The sequence below is a fragment of the Ambystoma mexicanum genome, chromosome 2p (genome assembly GCF_040938575.1).
Source record: "Ambystoma mexicanum isolate Mex_15411 chromosome 2p, UKY_AmexF1_1, whole genome shotgun sequence".
Classification (NCBI taxonomy): Eukaryota; Metazoa; Chordata; class Amphibia; order Caudata; family Ambystomatidae; genus Ambystoma; species Ambystoma mexicanum.
Genome location: NC_090923.1, coordinates 1,030,301,998 through 1,030,315,652, shown reverse-complemented (window position 1 = coordinate 1,030,315,652; position 13,655 = coordinate 1,030,301,998). Strand labels below are relative to the sequence as shown.

The 13,655-nt window shown below is 47.7% G+C and overlaps 1 protein-coding gene across 2 annotated transcripts in view; it reads right to left on the bottom strand.

Annotated features, from left to right (window-relative positions):
• GAL3ST3 (galactose-3-O-sulfotransferase 3) overlaps positions 1-13,655 on the bottom strand; it is a 249,897-nt gene that overhangs the window by 218,396 nt on the left and 17,846 nt on the right. The gene's annotated exons all lie outside the window — the stretch shown is intronic.

The following is a 13,655-nucleotide window of genomic DNA, read 5'->3' as shown; positions in this document are numbered from 1 at the left end:
GCCGTCGCACCACAAATGACGTCATCCAAAAGCGCAGCCTTCTCAGCCAAAGGCAGACATTTCTCCAAAAAAGTCCACAGTCAGGTGTGTGTCCTAAGAGTTACTGTGTGGGTTATGCAGTGAGGGGAGAGATGCTGTTCCACTGCCTTTTACCTGTTTTCTGAGTAGGCCTCCCCTTCGCACTCTTGCTCCTACCATTTGTCGTTCTGTGAGGCTTCCATCGAGAGTCTTCACTGGTCTTCCTCCTCTCCAAGTCTCCCATGCAGACGCTCTTCTCTCTCTTTCCTCTTTCTTTGTCTATGATTCACAGGGGGACTGCCTGAGATTCCTTTTCTACTCCAGCTGTCTTTGAGTTCCCCTATCTTTCTCCCCGGCTGAATATTTTGGGACTGTTTCTCACTGAAGATCTTTCTCAATTTTTCGATCACTCTTGCCTCCTCTGCTTCTTTCATGCACTTCTCTGTTTTTGCCTCATACGTCACTTTCAGGCACACACTCACTGTCACACTTTTTTTCTCTGCGCCCCCATTTTGAACTTGTGTCTCTCTCTCTAGATCACGCTTCACTTCATGACGCTTGTGGTCTCTCTTACTGTTTTTTTTCACATCATATTCTTCGCTTTTGCTTTCCTTTTTCTTTCTATTTTATTCTCTTCTGCCTTTCTTGCCTTCCGACTGCCTGTCCCCCTCTCTCTCTGAAACACTATCCGTTCCTACTTCGCTCCTTCTTTGCTGGCCACTCTCCTCTCTATCATTTCCACCAGCTCCACCCTTCCCAGCTCTCTATGATCTCCTGTGTATCGCTTTTCACTTTCCTGCTCTCCTGCTACAACTCTTCAGTCAGAAACGTTCGCACTTCCTCCTCTGCCTTGTTCTCCTGCCTGCTCTGTCAATCTCTCACTCCATTTGTGGCACTCTCAGTGTCCCTGTTTTTTGTGCCCCTCTCTATTTTTGATCCATCCTATGTATGTGTCTATATGTGTACCCCTCTTTATGTATGTTCCTTCCTAATTATTGAGCTATATTTGTACCCCTCTCTATTTATGTGCCTTCCTATTTATTTTCCTAAATGTGTGCCCTCTCTATTTGTGTCCCTCTACTTGACTCAGGTTTGTAATTCCTACCTATGCCTGACTGTGTGCCACATTTGTTTGCCATGTGTAATTTATTTCTGTAACCTAAGCTGCAAATCTCCTTGTAACCTCTGCGCCCTGAAACCCTCGGGTCTGGTGCGCAATACAAATAAATAAACAAACAAACAAACTGTATGTTTATATTGCCCTCTGCCGCCCTCTCTGTTTTTCTCACTAGTTGTGCCCTTCTCTATGTTGACCTCAATGACTACCTCTGCCCCACACTGTGTCCCTCCCCATGTATGCTGCCCTCAGTGCACCCCTCTCGCTGTGTTCCACTCTGTCTCTTTGTCTCACTGCTTAGTCATCTTTGTGTCTCTTTATCTCACTCTTTGTGTGTCTCTCTGTATGTGTACCCCTTTTTATCTGTGGCTCCATTTGTCACACTGTGTTTTTGTACCACTCTCTTCCTTGTACCTTCTCTCCATGTGTCTGATGGTCTACTTGTGCCCCTCTATTTGTGGTCCATTCTTTGGTTCTCACTCTCTGGCTGGGTCCCTCCCTCTTTGCTCTTAGTCTATCGCCTACTCTTTCATTCTCTCATTCTCCTTGCGATCACCCGCTCCTTTACTCCCTTGCCCTGTCTCATCCCTTTGTTGTGTGTGTCTCCCTCTCAGTAGGTCTGCTTTGCACACAGGACATCGTGGTCACTTCTATGAAATGGTTGACACCAAACAAATGTGTACGGCATGTGAAAATAAACACGAACAAAGCCCACACCACGGGCATATAGGGTGAAAGCAGAAATGCCTGGGACCACGTGCACACTAAGCAGATCCAGTAGCCATGCCTGATTCAGGACACAAGCAGAAATGGGGGCCTCACCTGAGTTCTTTAAGTGTGATTAGGAGTCAAGTGACTGCCCCTGATGGGTAGGGTCAGGCCATAGACATAGAAGTAAGACTAAAGTAACCACAAATAAAACGGTTGTCCTTCTTCTGTCGTTGGCCTGTTGCTGGTGGTGAGAGAGGATGCTCACAGGCATACTTCTCTCATTGGAGGAGAGCAGCGGGGAGGGGAAGGGCGAGGAAATGGGAAGCATTAATGCGCGCCAGCCCGATTTCAGGATTTTGAAATCGGGTCCCAACCGTAGCCACCGACCCTTCCAATCCAATCCCGGGACAGGGTTTGTAAAATTCAAAAACTAACGGACCCCGGGATGGAGGACGGAAGGCGATTTCCCGGGACTGTCCCGGAAAAACCGGGACGTCTGGTCACCCCACTGTTGGGTGACAAAGCAATATTTGAGACAGGGTCTAGGAAGTGTCTGTCGTGGCTTCAGAAGCACAGGAGCTGGGGAACATTTCATTTAAAAGGCGCAGCAACATGTAAATAAGGGGATGGCCTTACAGCCGCTGTCGAGTTTCCATACCTGGAATGAAAGGGGGTCAAATGTATTTTAAAACGTGTGTTATATATATATATATAAATTTATATTTAATATGCAGTCAAAAAAATCACCTAAGGATTTCAAACATAATATTTAAATCAAAATAGGTCAGTGGACATTCCAATAGCTCTGTCCTTTTGAAGGAAATCAGTGCTTCTGGTGTATTAAAGCATTCAAATGACAAGAGTGTTATACTTTGCCTTCCTTTTTAGAAAACAAATAACCCAATTCCCAATGTCTTTAACAGATGATCTACTTCTGAGCATGGCTGATGGTGACACGTGCTGGGGAAGAGCAGAGTTGAAGCATCATCCTTTCTTTTGCGTCACTGCGAGGAATGCCCCAGGCCCCGGGCCGCATGAAATGCGGGCCGATGGAGGCCTGGGAGTTTAGGCGCGGGGTGGGGGGAAACGGCGTGAAAGCAGTAGGGAGGGGCGTCCGAACGGTGGCACAAGAAACAAAAGCCCAGGAAAGGGCAGGAAACAGCACCTGGAGAAGGTGCAAAATAGAACAGCAAGGGGCCTAGGGGGAAACCCGGCCCCCAAGAAGGAACAAAAGGCCTGGGGTGTATAAGTAAGCCAGGAAAAGGAGAGGCGGCACAAACCAGGTAAGAGCTCACCTCTCTCGGTTAGGCTCTTAGTGCCTGGATAAGGGGAAGGAAAAACGTTTGCCACCCAACCCACCCTACAAGAATAACGGAAGAAGAAGGGAGCAGGCAGGAGCCGGAACACCGAGTACTCTTTCGGTACACAGTCCAAAAAGAAGGAGCAGGCAGAAGTGGGAACGCCGAGTACTCTTTCGGTACATGGTCCAAAGCATGTCGTAGGTGGCATGTGCCCAGGAACGAAGGACCAGCGGTAACAAGGACTCAGGAGGAGCCTTGGGCAACTTCGGGACTGGACACAAGGTGCCCAAAAGCATATGGCAGTATATTGATTTTTGTTGTTTTGTATTTTCTGTAAGAAAATAAAATGCCTACGGCCTACAACTTTTCCATAATAATTGGTCTGTGATTTATTATTTAGGTAGGGATCTGGTAAGAGGAGCAAAGCGAGCCCACACTACTCAGCCTAAGCAAGCCGGGGGCCCCTCATGCCTCGCCTGCCCATTCTGAGGGCAATTCTGGGGGATCACCAGGGCTGAGCCTTGCTAGTCCTTGCCCTCCTAAACCTTGGGTACAATCTATGTTTGCTTCAACAGTTCAAAGCAAAACCAAAAGAACACCTTAGCCATCCCCTCACGTGGTGCTGCCTGGTTTTAAAAGCCATCTATGCAAATTAACAGCATCCCTTTCAAAGGGCGCGAAGATCCAGCAGAAGGAATTCACTTGGTAGGGGTGACGGTGGCTTCTCATCAGCATCCACCAATCTTCCATTTCCTCTCCAAAAACTATGTTACATCGCCCCCTGGTGACCTGGCACTCGTCTCCCCTCACCAGCATCACGGTTACTTGATTAGCTGCACATCCTCAACCCAAAACTCTACCCAAATTGTACTCCTCCTTCGGCACAATTTATGTTTAAATCCCAAATGTTAAATGGCGCCAAACTATCTTCTGAATGCGACTCCAGAGGGGTTTTAAATGGTACAGGGAGTTAAAGATCGTGCCTTTTACTTTACACTCCTGGTTGGCTTCTACATCGCCCAGGTACTTGCAGCCGAATCATACCTCTGCCTGCGCTTGTAGTCACACACAACCCCATGTTGTTCCCACTCCCAACCTGTCACACCAAAACAACCTGACTAATCCCCTCATTATATCCAGGCACCACTTAGTCCCCTTTACAAGTCACTTTAAGACTACAAGTGTTACCCTCAATTGCACCTGACCCCCGCTGGTTCAGTCAACTGCGACTGGGCCTCCATTAAGTATAGGGCGACCAGATTTAGAAAATAAAAAACCAGGACAGGCCACTGTCATAGAAGTAGGACTACAGCTTCAGCTGTGAAACTGTAGTCCCACTTCTATGACAGTAGCCTGTCCTGTGTCATGTTGCAGCGCCTGCAGTTCCGAGGCTATACTTCAAGTTTAAAAACACGTCCGGGATTTGGGGATCGGGTGGATACCATCCGGTGTTTGTCAAACCGATGGAAAAATCATGATATCTGTCCAAAAACCGGGATGGTATCCACCCGATCCCCAAATCCCGGGAACAGGTTTTTTAACCTTAAAAAAGTCTCGGGACCCCGTGACGGAGGTGCAAATACCCGGAATGTACTGGCAAAACCAAGATGTCTGGTCACCCTACCATTAAGCCTCCTGCTTCCCCCTCTTCGGCTGGGGCCTGTGAACACGACCTATCAAGCAAACGACCTGTAGCACCACAAACGTAAACGGGAATCAAGCCCAAGACGTCCGGGTACTCATTATCCCTCAAAGCCTCTAACCAACAGCCCGGCACTTATAAGCTGAAACAATTGCTTTTGAGAATAGCTAGGGAGCAGAGCCGTTGCTAGGGGGGGCTGAGGGGCTATAGCCCCGGGTCTTTTGGTTCTAGCCCCGGATAGAAGCTCATGTTCTACCACCGAAATGCTAGCTAGCCCTGAGTCCCGCCAGTACCGACATTAGCTTAGCCCCTGATCTTTTCCAGACCTAGCAACACCCCTGCTAGGGAGAAATGGCATATGAGGAGGGATATAAAGCTTTTAGATGTTCTTTGGCTATTTACCTGGCCTTTGACTGCACATGGCCATGCTAATCCCTATGGCAAATCACACCCACTTCCCACCCCTCCCTGACCCAAAACAGGTCCTCCTGGGAAATCTTTCTGTTATCTATGTCAATCCTTACCATCAAAGTGCCAGACAGTGTTTTGTGAAAGCAGTCGTCTTAGAGTTAATGACTTAATCGGAGCTGTGAACTATTACTGGTGTAATAAAAATGTCTTAACCCAGTCTGCCTTCTGCCACTCGATTTATAAGCACTGTGCGTGTCCTTCACTGAAGTCCAGTTAAAAACAAGCATTGGCAAAGCCAACAGTTTAGGCTTGTGTATGAGTATTAGGCATTTGCCAGGCACTGCTATTATATGCCCAGGTACTCGCACCATTTTGCAGCTTCTATCATCGATGGCCAGTTAATACCACTACTGCAGTGCCTGGCAAATCAAATGCCTTTCCCATGCCTACACAAAAGCCAAAACTGTTGGCATTGCCATGCATGTTTTCGTTGCTGCTGACTTCAAAACTGCCATCCAAACTTTGGTCCTCCCCCAAATATACGTTGGTAATGCCTGCCTCCATGCTAGGCTCTCTGAAAGCTGCCCACAGTACCAAAGCATCCACTTATCACTGGCACAAAGAAATGTCGCCACATTGCCCTAGTTCTCATAGAACAGTGGTCTGCAACATTTGTCTTGCCACATATTTTTGGACTACAACTTCCATCAGCCATAGCCCATAGTCAATCACAGGAGGGCTCATGGGAGTGGTGGTCCAAAACATCGGCAGAGCCTCAGGTTGCAGACACCTGCCTCAGATCTACCGCAGCTTTCCTTGAAGTGCAAAGCCAAGAAATTGGTAGACGAGAGCACAGAACGGCGGTAAAGAAAGAAACAGAAAGCAAGACTTCTATCCTGCTGGAACAACTTTCCTGGATGCATCAGACAAACCCCCAAACCCCTGCCCTCCTACACTTTAGGAACGAACTGAAAACTCTTCACACAGCATCGCTCCCCAAGAATGAACACGACTTCATCCTTGTGCTCACACTACTCTCTCCCCCTGGATCTTGTACAGCGCTCCCCTTCTCACTCGCTAGGATCCCACTTCACAAATCCCTAAGCATACACGGTGTGCTCTTGGACAGCTACCGCACAGTGCCTGCGGCTGAATGCTGGGTAATAGCAATTGCCAAAACCAACTTCAGACTGGCAACCTGAAGTGGAAAATACTGACGTGTATTGAAGGCCGGGTCCCTAGCAAGTGTGAAGGGGCAAATTGAAAGAAGTCAAGGGTCCTTAAAGCAGAAATCCACCGTGAAATGGGAGAACTTGATGTAATAAATGCTGACTAGCATTGTTGAGGGAAATGCTGAACTCTGGGAATTGAAGTCCAGCTTTCTAGCGATATCTGATTAGGAGACTGAATGCAGAACCATTGCTTGCTAGGAACTGCTGCTAAAGATCCCTGGCATACCTGCCGAAGAGACTGACATGAGAAACGTTGCTTGATGGGAATTGAAGTCCATGTTCCGAGACACTTCTGACAAAACTGTTGCTTGTTGAAAATGGAAGTCAAAGTTACCCTATATATCAGACAGGGGGAGTAAATGCGTACTGTGAATAGAAGTCAGCACCCATAGTTATATCTAACACTGAAAGTGAGAGCACTGTGGCTGCCGACCAGACAGGGGCGTTGCTAGGGGGGGCTAAGGGGGCTAAAGCCCCTGATCTTTTGGTTGTAGCCCCGGATAGAATCTCAGGAGCTACAGCCAAAAGAATAGCTAGCCCCCAGTCCCAACAGTTCCGACATCAGCTTAGCCCCGGGTCTTTTCCAGACCTAGCAACTCCCCTGCGACCAGATAAAGTTTGAGATTTCCAGACCTGCTGACAAACTGCATCTTGATACATTCTTTGAACACTTGTTTTGCTCTAAAATCATTGGAAGGAATCACCATAGATTTTCCAGCTGTAACTGAATGCCTGTATCTCTCGGTGCTCCTGGATACCTGGCTCGTTTTAATGTGACTGCATGCCTTAAGATGTCTGTGATTCTGGATGTGGGCCTATCTTGAATACGACTTCATGAAACACTTGTGTATAGGCTCGTTATAAATGCCATATCATATCATATCATGCCTTTGAATGTATGCGCTCCCGAAATTGTACCTGGTCCTAAACTGGTTGCATGCCTTTACATTTCTCTTCACCTATATCTTTGGCTATCCTGATTGTAACAACATACATTTACATGTCCATGTTCCTTGATATGAATTAATATCATGTTAATGCTGCATGCCTAAACATGTCTTAGACCGTGGATATCTCCCAATCATGGATGTGACTGCATGCCTTTACAAATGTGTGCTTTTGGATATGTAATGTAATATGGCATTTGTATAGCTCCTAGTACATTGGTCTGACCTCAAAGCACCGTAGGTGAACGCCCTAGGAGGACCGAAGTCTGAGGTATGAGAAATTGGTAAGAAGATTTTAGAATGTGTGTGTGTATTTTAGCCAATACGAAGCTAGGCAGGAATCTGGCTTGTGGATGGGTGCTGTGATAGGCTGTCGGGAGAGTATGTGAGTCAAGGAGACTGATTATGTGTCCAGCTAGACAGCATTTGTACTGTGAGACTTAGCTGCATTCTAGTGGCAGAGGTGATGTGGGATATGAGGTCAAGTAGGGGATAGTTGCAGATGCATGTGGGTGGGTGGCCGTGACTTGGGAGGGATGTGGCTATCTTGCATTGAGATGGAGTGTGATACATACCAGTGAGTCATGGCTGATTACTTGTTTTGATGACGGAGTGCAAGTCTTGCCATGCGGGCCGACGGGAATCTTTTCTTTGCGTGCTCAGTACTTTTTAAAGTCTCCTCCATCAATGCCCCTGCCTACCTGTCTGGGGGGTGAAAGTTCACCCGAGGGGCAGATTAGGCCGGTCATGATGCAGATGGGAAGAGCCAGGTCTTGAGCCCCTTCCGGAAAGGCAAGGTGATCCTCTATGTGGCGGGTGCAGTTTGACATACGTGCCAGTCATCGCTGTGGCCCCATGTCTGTATGTAACTGTGTCCTCCTGCACATCTGCCTCTCCTGAGGGCGACTGCATGCCTGCTCTTTCCAATGTCCCTGGATATGCACCTGCCTGGGGGTGACTGTGGGCTAGTGCGTCACTCTGTACGGATGCACCTCGCCGCCTAGCATGAAAGTGACCCCAATCCTGCATGTTATGCAAATTTGGATGGCCTCAAAACACTTGGATTTCCTGTGAGTTCTGCGGACCATAGTCTGAACATACATGATAAACAGTACATGGCATTACATGAGAAGGAAATTACAAGCGACGTATGTTTGCTATCGCACTCGAATTGCCATTTTCTGGCCGACATGACCATCACTGTAACTTTGCGATTAGTAGGTGTAAATGGGGGACGCATGGAGCTGTGTGCTTTGCTGTTTCAGTGAACATGTGATTGTTGGCATGTCATTCAATGTTGTTGGGCCTGCAGGGTCCGTTTTGACCTTGCAAATCACTCCAGCTGCAGAACCTGAAGCAGATAAGGAACCTGGCCGATAAGCGCGCGCACTGCACCTTAGTCTTTCCAATACGTGAATTCGGGTTCTCTGTTTGTCTGGACTAACCCTTTAGAGGTCGGAGCAGACAGAGTGCACGTGAGCAGTGTAGAGGATGGCTGGCGAGGATTAAACACGCCAAGTTCCGAGTCGGCACTGAGAGGAACGTGGGCCCTTGAAGATCACACGAGAAGCATGCCATGGCTTCCTCGTGCTGGACCACCATGCACCATCATCTGGAACTTTGCTAGAAGCCCTCAGGCCTCCTTGCCCCCCCATCCATGACTTTCAGCTGAGCGTGTCTGAAAGTGCGGCATAGCGGCACCTGCGGCACCAGTGTGTGGGTCAGGGTGCGCTCTGTGAATTGCCAAATCAAGCACCAACACAGGAAAGTGTCCTGGAATCGACCAACTCTGCTTTACAGAATCCTTGGAATGTGTACCAACGTGCAATGAAGTCTGATCTCATCACCCTGAGCCTCCAGCTCCAAAGTAATGAAAAGTCAACCTCTGATCTCCGGCTCAGGTTCCCTCCCCTGCCAGTAACACACCTGAACTGGCTCCCTGGCAACCCCCGCACTTGGGGACTGTTTCTGTACCCCTACAGTCCCCCACCAGCACTTGTGACCTGATGTCTGCACTTATCTTTCCACTTGCCACCAGCTGGCCCTACTTCTCTTATTGTTTTTTATTTATTTTACTATCCTATGTACCGCACTGTCCCCAGTACTGCACTGTCCCCAGCACTTCCCCCCTTCCCCGTTCCCCTGCACTTGCGGGATCTGAATGACACTTGGCCTAGCAGGATCGCTGTCTGTGTCTTCCCTTTGTTCCCCCTCCATTGCTTCGTTGCGCCTTGAAACACTTGTGTATAGGCGCGTTATAAAGGCCCATATCATATCATATCATTTATACTATGTCCATGGCTTGGGTGGGTGTGACTGGTTAGGCAGGAAAAAAGATAGAGAAATCGCTAGAGAGAGAGAGAAAGAGGGAGAGCATCAATAGAAAAAAAGAAAACGACAGTAGAATGAGGAAAGAACATTAGGCGGGTAGGTGGACAACGGGAGAATGCATGCAGGGGTCGATAAAAGGAAAATCGATTGATTGGTGCATAAAGCGGTGATGAATGTGTACATGGAAGGGAAAGGAGATGGTGGACAGAGCTGGACAACAGAGTACCTGTGGTTGAGGGTTGGGTGGATGTAAAAGGAAGACAGTGAAAAGGGAGCTGGGGGCTAAAGAAAGAAACACTGGTACAGTGACTGGCCTGGGCCCATGCTCTTCCCTTGGGGCGAGATGGAAATGTTCGCCCCCACCAGAAAAGCCTTTCAGGCGCCTTGAAGAGGTGGTCGCAAAATATGCACTTTTACTTGGGCACACCATAAATCCTATACTGGCCCTTTCATTTTATTTTCGGTCATTGGTTTTCAAGTAAATCCTCTAATAAGCGAACAATTCAAGATGGCCGAATCTGAAATCGCTGGCGAGAAAGAAGGACGCACGATGGGAAGCAGCTCTAGTGGAGAAACTGCTTCTCTCACTGCACTGCTGTCCAACGTCCGACGGTTAGTCGTTATCGCTGTGCGTGCGCCCGCAAACCCTGGCCTGTGCCCTGCATTGTCGCTACGGAGGAACGTGATGGCGGAAGCATGCCAGCATGGGCGTAATAATTGTAGGGGGGACAAGGGTGCTTGTGGCACACAAATGTTGTCCCCCTCATTTGGTAGGGGCCCCTTTCCTTTAGATGTCATGTCCCCCACAACATTTTCAGCAAAGTTACTTCACTGCACACCGACCGGGTAGCTGAGCTTACGCACTCTTCCTGCAACAGAACTGGAATGAATCCAGCATCTCCAAGCAAAGCCCCCTCGCTAGGCTAATCCCAAGGGATAGTGGCGATTGCTAGAGACGAATGAGCTGTAAACACTAACACCCAACATGAGAGGCAGCGCTCAGAACCCATACAGGAAGAATCACCCCTAGGAACAATGGGAGACGATGCTAGACAGAACACTATTACGCATTAGCCTGGGCAAAATAGAACAGTAATACTAGCTTGCATCATATCTACACAAAATTGTGAAGATTAACTTGTGTCATATCTTTACATAACTATAGCACTAGCTTGCATCATATCCAGCAAGAATTGTGATGCTTAGCCAGCATCATAGATAGCCAGAGATGTAACACTAGCTTAAGTCATATCTAGACACACTGTGAATGTCCGCTTGCATCACACCTGGCAGAATTGGGAATGTCAGCTTGCACCACACCTAGACAGAACTGTAAAGATTAGCACTCGTCGCGTCTAGACTGATTTGTGAATCTCAGCTTCCACCACATCCAGACAGAACTGTGAAGATTAACACTGCATCACATCTAGACAGAACGGCAATACTAGACTGGGCCATACCCAGACTGAATTGTGAAGATAAACCTACACCCAATCTAGAGAGAGTTGTTATACTAGCTTGCGCCACAGCCAAACAGAATTATGAAGACTAGTTTTACGTCCCATCCAGACAGAATTGTAAAGATTAGCACTGCGTCGAATCTAGACACAATTATGAAGATTAACATTGCGTCACATTGAAACAAAATTGTGAAAAACAAGCACTGCTTCACATCTAGAAAAAACGGCAAAGATTTAGATAGAATTGTGAAGCCTGCCATTGCTTCACATCTAGACAGAATTGTAATACTAGCCCGCGTCACATCTATACAGAAGTGTGTAGGTTAGCATTGCGTCACAACTAGATAGATTTGTAAAGATTAGCATGCGTCACATCTAGACAGAATTGTGAAGATTAGCAGTGTGTCACTTCTAGACAGATTTGTAACACTAACGCGTCATGTCTTGACAGAATTGTGAAGATCAGCATCGCGTCACATCTAGACAGAATTGCACTACCAGCTTGCGTCACGTCCAGATAGAACTGTAAAGATTAGCTCACGTCACATCTAGACAAGATTGTGAATGGCAGTCTGCGTCGCATCGAGATAGAATTGTAAAGATTAGCATTGTGCCTCATCTGACAGGATTATGAAGATTAGCATGCAGCGCGTCTAAATAGCGATGCCACTAACCAACTGCACTAATCAACCTCAACCCTCTGCATACGTCTCTCAAACTCTACACAAACACAACCACACCTCAAAAGCACTGCAAACCCGATGCACTTCACTACATTGCAACAACAAAACACAACACACATAGCCTCGCACAACGACACATGATGGCTACCGAACAAAAAGCTTGGCGAACAGTGCTAACCAAACTGAGGCTGCCAACGGCGCATCACAGCTCTCCTGCTCTTTTCCCGCTCAACCTCACTAACAGTTCCCGCCCTCTTTTTCCTTCAGATCTGCCAGAGAACCAGGGGACCACTACGGTGGTAATAGGGCACAGTATAAATATCCTTTAACATAACATAACCCAGTCAAAAGAGTCTGGACATGCCACTGATGTGCATGCATGATGACACACAAAGAAGGACTTGCGATCAGTGAGAAGTCTGCACCTATGGCAAATGGCAGCTGCAGTGGCATCAAATCCCTACAAGGCAAGTCCCCTGTGGGGCAAATGAAAAGGGAAGGTGAAAAGGGAGAGTAGTTAAATTACACACCTCTATCTGAAGGTGGTGTTAAAGAGTCTTGAGGGAAAGTGCTGAACATAGTCCGTGGGGACGTGCACAGACCCAGATGACATTTGCGCCAGGCTGGAAGAGGGCTGCATGATTCGGTACTTTTTTGTGACTCTCCAAGAGCTACTGTCAGTTGCCCCCTTGTCTCACAATCCCAACGTGCCTGCCCATGGCCACTCCGCCAGGCACTCCCATTTTGCATATGAAAATTGGGGGTGAGTGGCTCTCTATACCCCTGGCGTCCATTCGCGCACACATACGAGTGCGCGCAGATTCTGCGTGGGACTCTTTTGTAAATTGGCTGCAGTTTGTGCAAATGCGTTTCACAGGCCCTATGCGTCCATTTAGGTGCCAGAGTAGAACACTTCTTAAGCTGGGCCCCTTTAAAGAACGTAGACCTGTGAAGGCGGGGTGCAGCATTTAGGGTTGGCCCTAGCTGATTCATGGAAAGATTTGCGTGTAAAACGGGGATTTGCTTGCCATTCTGCCCACAAATCCCCATTCGTCAAACAGGGATTTGCGCGCAGAATGGCACGCAAATCCCCGTTTTACACGCAAATCATTGCATGAATCAGGGCCTACTAGTCAAAGAAGAGAACCGAGGTATTCCTTCTTAACATTAGGTTAGGGACCGGGAAGGCACCAGGGTCTTTCAATCTTTTCAGTTGAAAGGGGCAACGAGGCTCCAGGGGGCCCACTATAACCGCCTCTCCCTCCAAGTCAAAAGTATTAAAGTCATTTTGGCAGGCAGGTTGACTCTTGATTTTTTTTTTTTTAAGGAAGCGCTTGTCTGTCTATCTGCTTTACGGGAGGACCTCACAGGGGCCCCCAAAGCTCTGCCCGTCTGCCTTACCCCCCTGTCCCATTGACATCGTTCTTCATTTTGTCACTGCGGGAGACCTTGCCAGATGACTTAATAAAAGTTTGCAATGGCACAGCTGCAAATTGAACTGCAAGGAGGCAGCCCAGTCTAGCAGATGCCCACGGGTAGAGGGAAGCAGGTTCTTTGAATACATGCTAATTATTTTGATTATGAAGCCTTTTATCACATCTGTGTGGAAGTATATGGTCTCTTTGACCATGTTGCTCAGCTTTTCACATTGCTATTCATGGCAAAACAAAAGAGTCCACTGACTGGAAAAGAATTCCTTACTTTCACAATACCAGGTACATGTGCACTCTCTTCTGCACACCCCTATTGGGGCAGTTTAATGTGATCATTATTCCTGGTGTTTACTTGATGACTTGTTACAT